Source organism: Globicephala melas, chromosome 3 (genome assembly GCF_963455315.2).
Source record: "Globicephala melas chromosome 3, mGloMel1.2, whole genome shotgun sequence".
NCBI lineage: Eukaryota > Metazoa > Chordata > Mammalia > Artiodactyla > Delphinidae > Globicephala > Globicephala melas.
In genome coordinates, this window is record NC_083316.1 from 159257586 (window position 1) to 159270090 (window position 12505).

A 12505-nucleotide genomic window follows, 5' to 3' on the forward strand; every position below is an offset into this window, starting at 1 on the left:
GTGGAGCTCGCTGCTGACCATGGCCCTCCAGCCCATCCCAGCGGCCGTGAGGGCCCCGTTCTATAGACGGGAAAGGCAGCTGCCAGACCCCGGCCACACAAACCATTTAGTGGCCTAGCAGAGATCTGAACCCCAGTCTCTGTGCTCCAAAGCCATTAAATAAAAGTTGCCCTCTGTTCCTAGGGATAATTGGCACTCATGGCAGGAAAGTCTCACTCTACAGCAAGGTCTTAAAAGGAAATCTGAGGGAATTCTCTGGTGGTCCGGTGGTTAGGACTCAGTGCTGTCACCGATGTAGCCTGGGTTCAATCCCTGGTCAGGAAACTAAGATCCCACAAGCCACTTGGCTTGGCCAAAAAAAAAAAAAAAAAAGCAATCTGAAACTTAAAAGCTACAAAACATCAATCTCCTGATGAAGCCCCTCCCTGATCTCTCTATTCTGCACATACAGAAACACCTAGATAGTGTTTTCAATAAGATGCCATCTGCACTGGGTTGAATGGTGACCTTAAAAAACTTATGACCAAGTCCTAACCCCTCAGTACCTACCCCCCTTTTCCCATGAGGAGAGACTTCTTAGTCCAGGTCTCAAGATAGGTTACTGTTTATACATGAGGTCGTATCACCCTGATTTTTCATCTTGGCCAAACTGTTGAGTACATACAGGTGCTGCCTCCTTGTTCTCATTTCATTTCTTTCCAGGGAGATTTTCTTATATTTATTTTTAATTAGCTGGTTCACTTTTTTTTTATTAGACATTTGTCTTTTTCTCATTCATATATCATAATTCCTTTTTTTTTTAATAGGGACAACAAACTTGTTAAAAATTTTAATTGTAAACAAAAACACGTAACATAGGGACTTCCCTGGTGGTCCAGGTGGTAAAGAATCTGCCTTACAATGCAGGGGACGCAGGTTCAATCCCTTTTCAAGGAACTAAGATTCCACATGCCGTGGGGCAACTAAGCCTGTGCGCCACAACTACTGAGCTCACACGCCTCAACTAGAAAGCCTGGTACCACAAACTACAGAGCCCATGCGCTCTGGAGCCCACGCATCACAACTAAAGAAGAGAAAACCTGCTGCCACAACTGGAGAGAAACCCGTGCACCGCAACAAAAGATCCCGCGTGCCACAACTAAGACCTGATGCGGCCAAAAATAAATTAAATAAATAAATAATAAATCTTTTTTTTAAATCCTCAAGAAAATAATAATAAAAAAAACATGCATAACATAAAATTTACCATCTTAACAATTAATAAACTTTTGCATTGTACATTTTTTTCCAAATTTACCTTTCAGTTTTGTTTATGAGTAGTTTTGCTGTAAACATTTTATTTTTATGATTTTCAAACCACAGTTCTTTAAATGTCTCTCTTTTGTGCTTTTAGAGGCCCTTCCACAGTTGACACAAATTCTCCCAGGGTTTTTTATTTCTGTTTATTTTTACCCACCTAGGACTTAATTTGGGGATGAAGAGAGAGGTAAGGATTGCCCCAACCTGGGCAATTCGATTGTTCAATGCTATGTACAGATTTGAAACACTCCTTCCTCCCTGAAAAACATCCCATGTGTGTCGTCGTTTGTTTCTAATTCTGTTCTAATCCATCGCCAACTTTTCTGGCCATCTCCTTGTTTTCGTTGGTATAGCTTTGTGTGCCTTAATAGCTCACCAGGCAGGTTCTTTCTCCCTAATTTTACTTTTTTCCTTCACAAAAAATTGTTTTTACATTCTGATTCTTCTTAGAGTTCTAGAATCTCCACGGAGGGGACCCAAACACATGCGTAAGAAGCGCTGTCAACTTCTGCTTCTGACCAGATATCGGGCTAGAGTCCCAATAAAAACATCTAAAATTGCTGGGTAAAAATAAGTTACGTCTTGATTAACATAATGTAAGAGTTAAGTCTTAATTTCTGGTTGCTCAGTGAGCAACCAGAAAATAAGTAACAGTCAGAGGCCAGACCAGTGCAGACAGAAACCCCAGGAGGGAAGCGGCTTTTGTGTTAGACAAGGCAGGTTTGGTCTTCCGTTTTCATGGACCTTCAAGATGGTGTGTCTGATAAGTAAAGACCTCAAAGCATGAAGTAGAAATCAAAATAAGATCTTCCCAAGAATGGAAAGCAAACTTGGGCAGATGACGTGGTTTAAAGTAGTCCAGGATGAGTGGGTGTGAAGAAAAGGGAACCCTCTTGCACTGTTGGTGGGAATATAAATTGATACAGCCACTGTGGAGAACAGTATGGAGGTTCCTTAAAAAACTAAAAATAGAACTACCATACGACCCAGCAAATCCACTACTGGGCGTATACCCTGAGGAAACCATAATTCAAAAAGAGACATGAAATGCTGATGAAACTGCAGAACACTGTCAGGTGAAATGTGTAATGATTATGGCCAGTGCTTCTTTTTAAAACATTTTATTTATTTGGCTGCGCCAGACCTTAGTTGCGGCACACAGGATCTTTAGTTGCGGCATGTGGGACCTAGTTCCCTGACTAGGGATTGAACCTGGGCCCCCTGCATTGGAGCATGGAGTCTTAGCCACTGGACCACCAGGGAAGTCCCTAGGCCAGTGCTTCTTAAACTGAGAGCCACACAACACATTCTTCAGCATTTTTGAGTTCTGTAGGAGAATTTTTAGTTTTTAATTAGATGCTAATTTAAAAGTTAATACTAGCATATTTCAAATTATCTGATACACTTATTGTCTGTTGAGGAGACAGGCTGAAAAACTGCACTGACAAACAGATCAGAGGAGGGCTCCGTATTTATGATTGCATTTGTGCTGAGGATCTCCCAAAGAGTTTAGTTTTAAATGTGTTGGTAAGAATGTCCAGCCCTACTACACATCCTGACGGCAAGAAGGTAACACTTATCCCACAACTACTATTACACAACTCTTACTAGTTTCAAATACAGGAAAAAAATTTCACTCTTCTTTTTTACAGTGATAATTTGCAACTGAAAACCATTTTCATAGAATAAAATGTTGATTTCTTATTTAGTGACTATGATACTATCACTTGACAATGGTACATAAAAGATCCGTACTCAGAAAACTATAAGATACTGATGAAAGAAATCACAGATGACACAAACAGATGGAAAGATATACCACGTTCTTGGATTGGAAGAATCAATATTGTGAAAATGACTATACTACCCAAAGCAATCTACAGATTCAATGCAATCCCTATCAAATTACCAATGGCATTTTTTTACAGAACTAGAACAAAAGTTCTTAAAATTTGTATGGAGACATTAAGGACCCCGAGTAGCCAAAGCAGTCTTGAGGGGAAAAAACGGAGCTGGAGGAATCAGACTCCCCGACTTCAGACTATACTACAAAGTTACAGTCATCAAGACAATATGGTACTGGCACAAAAACAGAAATATAGATCAATGGAACAGGACAGAAAGCCCAGAGATAAACCCATGCACCTATGGTCAACTAATCTATGACAAAGGAGGCAAGGATATACAATGGAGAAAAGACAGTCTCTTCAATAAGTGGTGCTGGGAAAACTGGACAGCTACATGTAAAAGAATGAAATTAGAACACTCCCTAACACCATGCACAAAAATAAACTCAAAATGGATTAAAGACCTAAGTGTAAGACCAGACACTATAAAACTCTTAGAGGAAAACATAGGAAGAAAACTGACATAAATCACAGCAAGATCCTTTTTCACCCACCTCCTGGAGTAATGGAAATAAAACCAAAAATAAACAAATGGGACCTAATGAAACCAAAAATGTTTGCACAGCAAAGGAGACTATAAACAAAATGGAAAGACAACCCTCAGAATGGGAGAAAATATTTGCAAATGAATCAACGGACAAAGGATTCATCTCCAAAATATATAAACAGCTCATGCAGCTCAATATTAAAAAAACAAACACAATCAAAAAAAGGGGAGAAGACCTAAATAGACATTTCTCCAAAGAAGACATACAGATGGCCAAGAGGCACATGAAAAGCTGCTCAACATCACTAATTATTAGAGAAATGAAATCAAAGCTAAATGAGGTATCATCTCACACAGGTTAGAATGGGCATCATCAGAAAATCTACAAACAACAAATGCTGGAGAGAGTGTGGAGAAAAGGGAACCCTCTTGCACTGTTGGTGGGAATGTAAGTTGATACAGCCACTATGGAGAACAGTATGGAGTTTCCTTAAGACACTAAAAATAGAGCTACCATGTGACCCAGCAATCCCACTCCTGGTCATATACCCAGAGAAAACCATAATTCAGAAAGATACATGCACCCCAATGTTCATTGCAGCACTATTTACAATAGCCGGGACATGGAAGCAACCTAAATGCCCATCGACAGCTGAATGGATAAACAAGATGTGGGACATACATACAATGGAATATTACTCAGCTGTAAAAAGGAATGAAATTGGGTCATTTGTAGAGACGTGGGTGGACATAGAGACTGTCATACACAGTGAAGTAAGTCAGAAAGGGAAAAACAAATATCGTATATTAACGCATATATGTGGAATCTATTAAAACAGTACAGATGAACAACTTTGCAAGGCAGAAACAGAGACACAGATGTAGAGAACAAACATATGGACACCAAGGGGGTAAAGTGGGAGGGGGTGGTGGTGGGATGAACTGGGAGGTTGTGATTGACATACATACATTAATATGTATAAAATAGATAACTAATAAGAACCTGCTGTATAAAAAACAAATAAAATTTTAAAAAGGGAGACATGTACCACAATGTTCACTGCAGCACTATTTACAATAGCCAGGACATGGAAGCAACCTAAGTGTCCATCGACAGATGAATGGATGAAGGAGATGTGGCACATATATACAATGGAATATTACTCAGCCATAAAAAGAAACAAAATTGAGTTATTGGTAGTGAGGTGGATGGACCTAGAGTCTGTCATACAGAGTGAAGTAAGTCAGAGAAAAATAAATACCATATACTAACATATATGTGGAATCTAAAAGAAAAGGGGGGGTTCTGAAGAACCTAGGGGCAGGACAGGAATAAAGACGCAGACGTAGAAAATGGACTTGAGGACACGGGGAGGGGGAAGGGTAAGCTGAGACAAAGTGAGAGAGTGGCATTGACATATATACACTACCAAACGTAAAATAGATAGCTAGTGGGAAGCAGCCACATAGCACAGGGAGATCAGCTCGGTGCTTTGTGACCACCTAGAGGAGTGGGATAGGGAGGGTGGGAGGGAGACACAAGAGAGAGGGGATATGGGGATATATGTATAAATATAGCTGATTCACTTTGTTATACAGCAGAAACTAGCACCACATTGTAAAGCAATTATACTCTGGTAAAGATGCTTAAAAAAAATGTCTTAAGATTTATAGATTTTAAATAAATACTTATTGAACACATTAAAAAAAAAAGTAGTCCAGGATGGTGGTGACCCTGGGGGTCTACTGGCAGAAACTTCAACCCCAGTCTTAAAGAATCACCCCAGTCACATCCCAGGAAATTAGAGCCAGAATCAAAACTCACACCCTATCAATGCCAGCAGCAAAGACCTGGTATCTTTAATCCTGGTGTCTTTGCTCTGTTTAATCTTAAAAAGTGAACAAAGAGCAAGAGAGAGTAATATCTGTAGAAGAACCAAATAGAACTAAGAGAAATTAAAAAGCAAATAATCGGGTCAACCGTGGATTTGAGATAGCTGAAGAGAAAATTGGTGAACTAGAAGATGGAACTGAATGAATTTCCCAAACATGGGAAGAGAAAAAGATTAGGAGACAGAGGAGAGAGAGCAGAGGCAAACTGTGAAGGGGATAATGGTGGAGAATTGTCTAGAACTGATGAAAAGTATCAATTCACCCGTATTCAGAAAGCCAACAAAATCCCAAGCAGGATATATAAAAAGACAAATGACAGTGCAGGATACCAAAGTCAACAAGAAAACAGACCAAGAGCCAGCTCCTCAGCCCCACAACGTGAAACTCAGGACACAGTGGGGCACCATCTAAATTGCTAATAGAAAATAGCAAGAAGTTCTCACGCAACAGAAACATCTTTGGGTGAGAGAAATGAATACCCTCATTGAAAGAAATTCTGAGGGAATATTTTTTCAGGCAGAAAGAAAATGATCCAGGTGGAAATGCTGACTTGCAGAAGGAAACAGCAAAAAAGCAGGAAAAACACTGGTGCAGCTAAAGAAACATCACCATCATTAACAAGAATTAGAATGTCCAATATGTAGGATGAAAACCTAAATGAAATTTAGGCAAAAATGGCCACTAATAAGAGCTGATTGGAGTAAGGTTTTAAAATCTTTGTATTGTTTGAGGGGAGAGTAACATATTGCTTAGCTGAGCAGAGTACCAAATATTAATAGTTACAGTAAATACTAGGAGAATAGAACTAGTCTATAACTTCCAAATTAGTAGAGGGGGGAAAAATTAGAATGAAGAAGAAATAATCCAAAACAAGCCTTCCATAGGGAAGGAGGTACAAATAGCACAAAATAAGATAATGGAAATACATAAACATTTTCCAGTAATTAAAATAAATGCAAATGGACAAAAACCTCCAGTTAAAAGACAAGATTTTTTAGACTGTATTTTTTTAAAATTCGTTTTATGCTATTTACAAGAAACGTCTCAACATGAAGGTGCTGACTATTTACAATAACCAGGACATGGAAGCAACCTAAATGTCCATCAACAGACGAATGGATAAAGAAGATGTGACACATATGTACAGCGGAATATTACTCAGCCATAAAAGGAACAAAGTTGAGTTATTTGTAGTGAGATGGATAGACCTAGAATCTGTCATACAGAGTGAAGTAAGTCAGAAAGAGAAAAACAAATACCGTATGCTAACGCATATATATGGGATTTTAAAAAGCGGTACTGATGAACCTAGTGGCAGGGCAGGAATAAAGACGCAGACATAAAGAATGAACTTGAGGGCACAGTGGGGGAAGGGGAAGCTGGGATGAAGTGAGCGAGTAGCACGGACATATATACACTACCAAATGTAAAATGGATGGCTAGTGGGAAGCTGCTGCATAGCACAGGGAGATCAGCTTGGTGCTTTGTACGACCTAGAGGGATGGGATGGGGGGGCGGGAGGCTCAAGAGGGAGGGTATATGGGGATATATGTATACGTATAGCTGATTCACTTTGTTGTACAGTAGAAACTAACACAACATTGTAAAGCATTTATACTCCAATAAAGATGTGAAAAATAAATAAATAATAAATAAATAAACATGAAGGTGCTGAAACTTTGAAACTAAAGGATGGAAAAAATAAACCTGGCAAATACTAAAGAAAAAATTAAAGCTAATATACCCATACTAATAAAGTTATATGTTTGGTATAGTACTAGAAATAAGGACTATCAAATCGAAACTTTTAATTCACCAAGAAGATGTAACAGTTCCAAACTTGTATGCACGTGATAACAGGGCCTCAAAATAAAGTGAAGAACCACTGGAGGGAATAAGTTTATCTTAAAAAAAAAAAAATCTATTAATAGGTTTTCTGACATTGATCCATCCTTACATTCCTAGAAAGAGCTCCACTCTGATTTTTATTTTAATAAGTTGTGTATGTGTTGTGGGGAGAGGGGGGTCTGGACTTTTGCACTCAACACTTGGTGGACCTTTTCCTGCCCTTCAGATTTCTGCTGGTGCTGTGTTTCTCATCACCCTCATTTAGCAGCCCAGCATGATGGAACTTCCACCATCTAGGACATCAGGTGGCAAGACGGGAAAGGGACCTGGCAAATCAGGCACCAGCTCCTAAGGGTTTCCACCATGCCACTTCCACTCTCCTTTCATTGACCAAAGCAAGTGACATGACTCTGCCTAATTCAGAAGATGAAAGGTATACTCCTCCCTTGTACGTGGAAGGAGGAGAATCAGAAATAGTGGTGAAAATCAATGAATAACCACTGACACGTCCCCCCAAAGAGATAGTTTTGTCCTGGCAGGAGGTTGGCAAACTCATTCTGTTAAAAAAAAAAAAAAAACACAGATGATTTTTTTTTTGGTGTTGTGGGCCATAGAGTCTGTCCAGACGTCAACTCTGCTGTTATAGCTGAACAAATGGAAGTAAATGGCTGAATTCCAATAAAACCTTGTTTACGGAAAGAACCCAGTGGGCTGGATTTGGCTTATGGGCTGTGGTTAGCCAACTCCTGGTCTAGGGCATTAACTCTGACTCTTTCCCATCTGCCTCCTAGAACAATTTGGGGCCTGGAGTTCCCCTCCCCCTCATTCTCTTCTCTCTTTCTCTTTCCTCTCTGTGCCTCTCTTCTTCCTCTCCCAGTCCCTCCTGACAGCTGTCTGGCCCAGCCTCTGCGGAGCATGCGCTAAAAATATCCCGTCAGTAGCCGAAACACCTGGGGACCCTGGAGCATGCGGCAGGAGCCAGATGTGCGATCTTGACCTAGGCACCCACTCTCTGCGCTGCCTGCTCGTCGGCAGCCCCTCCCCGATACTCACCCAGAGCCCGATCCGCAACCGCCCCCTGATTTCTCTGTGTTGCTTCAACATCCACATCCTGCCTCCAGGCCTTTGCACCCGCGGTGTCCACTCCCTGGAATGCCACCATCCAGCCATTCATCAGTCAGCACATACTGGATGCTGCCCTCGCGGGGCAAACAGTGTCAAGTAGGGGAGTCAGACACATAGGTGGGGACAACAACCCACAATGACGGGTGTGGTGGGTGGCACGGGGCTCCAGAGGAGCCCCCCAGGCCTGGGGGTCGGGGAAAGCTTCCTGAGGATACAAAGGATTAAGCCAATGTTAGGGAATGACAGAGAGCATGGCTGGCGGAGGGACCCGCAGAGGCAGAGGCTTGGTCTTTTAGAGGAACCGAGAGGAGACAGAAAATTGAAGCTCCCGGAACACTGGCAGGCCGGGGGCAGTGCCGGCCCTACAGCTGCGTGGACACCCCACCGAGCAGTTGGGACTTCCCCTTCAAAGGACTGGGAGTCAGGGAGAGAGGGGTCCAAGCTGGGGAGCTGTGAGCATGCCAGGGTTGGCACTTGGAGTTGGTAGTTCCCCCCCAAGGGGACAGAGATGGGGCTGGGGGGACCGGGTCCCTTGTGGGGCGTGGCCAGGGCACTTTTCTGGAAAGATGTGGACTCTTTGAAGGCCACGACGGAGGAGGAAGGGGTAGGCTTTCTCTGAAAGAGCAACGCAAAACCTCTATATCTTCCAAACCCCACCTGCTAGGGGCCCTTCTCCAGGAAGCCCTCCCTGTTCTTCTTCTGGTCCCCACCTCCAGCCCAGGCCCTTCTCTGGCTCTTCCTGACCCACTCCCTTTAAAATGCCACCCTATCCACCAGTGAGTCACCCTCTTGTGCTACCTTCTTGTCTGTAAGCTGTGTTGCTGCTGGGACAGGACAAGGTCGGCACCCACCTACACAGTATGTGCCGTTCCCCTCCCTGGCACATAGTAGGTGCTCAGGAAATGTTGGTTGTGTCCCAGCTTGGCATCACTGGGAATGTGACCTTGGAAACGTTACTTAACCTCTCTGGACCCCACCGACCCCCCACCCCACACACAATCTCAGAAAATTGGCCTGAACCTCCAGGAGCTGTATTGGAGGTGACTGGACACCTGAGTTTCCTTCCCCAACCCCAGACAGGCCTGTTCTGCATCCTGCCTTCCCCATCCTCACAGCGTCTTTTGGGATCCAGGGTCAGGACAGGTGAGAGCTTAGGCATCAGGGCACCTGGGTCAAGCCCTGCCTCTGACATGTCTTCACTCTCTGACTTCAGAGAGTAGTCTCTTGTCCACCAGCCTTGGTCCCTTCACCTGTAAAACAAGAATCAAAGCCCCCTTCCCAACCTTGCCCCTGGCCCAGGCTTGAGAGAGGCTTGTATGGGGGTATGAATGCAGTTCAGCCCCCACCTGGCTGGTGTGGATGGTGCCGGGCCTCCATGGATCTCCCAGCTTCTGGCACGGAGGGCGCCAAGCCTAACACAATGCCCCAGCCCTGGGGGTTATCACTGGGCTGAAAGGAAGCCAGACCAGAGCTTCCATGCAGGAACTGAGAGCTAAGTTACCAGTCAGATGGGGAACTGGGAAGAGAGCACGCCAGCTGGAGGGAACAGCTGGAGGGAGCAGCAGGTGCAAAGGCCCTGAAGTGGGACTGATGGTGGTGGGACTGCCGCAAGGGACGTGTGGCCAGACTGGGCTGGCCTGGAGGGCTTGGTGCGGGGGCGGAGGGGGGGGCGGGGGTCTTTACTGAGGGTGCTGGGCACTCAGGCAGGGTTTGGAGCTGGAGAGGCAGGTGATCAGTTTCTGTTTGAAAACCCCTCTGTGGGTACAAGTTAACATCCTGAAGCCACTATACCTGTGCCCCTGAATGGAATAATTAAGCGAATGGAGAGCGGTTGGTGGGAGCTAGGTTTCTCACCACTGGAGTGGGAGGTTACAGACAGGCAAGGGAGGAGGCTAGGAGGATCCATTTGGTAATGGATTAGGTGTAGACATATCTGTATGAACTCATGTTTAACTTAATATAGATACAGTTACATATGGAAATATTTACAGATCTGTGTATATACACAGGTTAGTATACAAACATATATGTCCTTGCTCTGTCAGCCACCTAGAAGCAACTACACCCCAGTAGTGATGAGCAAACCTACTACCCAGATCTTGGTTTCTAAGAGTATTCTCCAATGAAAGGCACCAGGGCTGCTCCTTGGAGAAAGGCTGATTCTAGGACTGGGGCAGGAAATATACCAGATGAGCTTGGAGCATTTTGTAGTGACAACATAAGGGAAGTGCTAAAAAACAAACAAACCAAGGATGCGATGGATGGGGGCATGTCGAAGGGACATGAGAGCCAACTGAATGAGCTTCCGGGGGCCAAAGCTGAAACAATTTGAGTAGGAAAATCAATAAAGTAGTTTTGGATTATAACCCAAAATGTAGAATAAATATCCATGAGTCCGTACTGATATGAATGATTGAATAGATAAATAAATGGGGAGAAGAGACATATTTCCCATCAGAGGAATTCCAAATAATTTTTGCCCTCGAGGTGGGGGAGAGTGAATCCTTATCCCTTAGGTGTGGGCTGTAAATAGTGACTTCCTTCCAAAGGGTACAGCAGGGAAAGGGGGAAGAGACTAACTTGACAGTGGAGACACCTGACAGATGCTACCTCAGCCAGGTGATCTCAACATCAGAGTGAAAATTCACGTTGATGGCATGTGCCCTGGAAGTTTCACCTCTGTGATCCTCTCCAAACCCATCCCCCCAGTCTAACCCAGAGAAAAACATCAGACAAATACCAATTGTGGCAAGCATATTATGGCATATAAATGTATCAAATCCATATGTTGTACACATGAAGTTTACACAATGTTATATGTCAAATATAGTTCAACTTAAAAAATTTTTTTTAAATCCTGATTGAGGGGCATCCTACAAAACACCTGACTAGTTCTCAAAACTGTCAAGGTCATCAATATCAAGAAATTCTGAGAAACTACTTAGCCCAGAGGAGCCTGAGAGACATGATGACATGATGATCCCTAACAGGATCCTGGGACAGAAAAAGGACGTTAGGGGAAACTGAGGAAATCTGAATAATGTATGTATTTTAGTTAATAATAATGTCTCAATATGGGTTCACTAACTGTGAAAAATGTACCATATTAATGTAAGATGTTAATAACAGGGAAAATTGGGTGTAGGACACACAGGAACTCTCTGTATTAGCTTCACAATAATTCTGTAAATCAAAAACTGCTCTAAAATTTAAAGTTTATTAAGAAAAAAACCCTATAGTTGCCATGGGGAACAGGGATTGTCGGGGGAAGAGGTGGAGGCAACAAGAGGCCCAAGTAGAAGCCCAGGCAGCAACCAGGCTGGAGATGACTGGGCCCAGGCCACTGCAGGGTACAGGAAAGTTAGCAAATTGGGGGTGTTTCAGAGACACAGGGCCAGCAGGACCAGTGTGGATGATGAAGGGAAGAGAAGGCTCTCAGGATCTCCCAGGCCTCTGGCCAGCCTCCTGAGCGGCCTTTCTAAGCTGGGGAGGCTGGTGGAGGAGCAGGCCTGTGGGCAGGCAGATCAACCAGGAGTGGAGGTTTGAATGGAGGACCGGCAGGTGCTGTATAAATCTCATTTTATGAGGACTCACTTGAGGGCGACCGGACCCTTTCAGACTTGTGACATGACAACATTCTTAAGGATGGTTCTCCCCACCTCTGGGACCAGATCCTGAGGCTGCCCTTATAAGGCTGTGGACTTGCTCTGTGGCCTGCAGGAGCCTTCTCTGAGCCTCAGTTTCCCCATCTGTAAAATGAGGATCAATAATGTCCCGCTCACAGGCTTGTAGAGGGAATCAAATGAGTCCTTCTCAATGCTTGGCACACATTGGGAGCTCAATAACTATAGTCACCCTTCCCACCCAATCTCAGGTGAAAGGAGAGGGACCTGTCGCTTTAAATTATGGAGATTTTTAAAAAAAGGAGCCGCTTCTCCGACTCAGC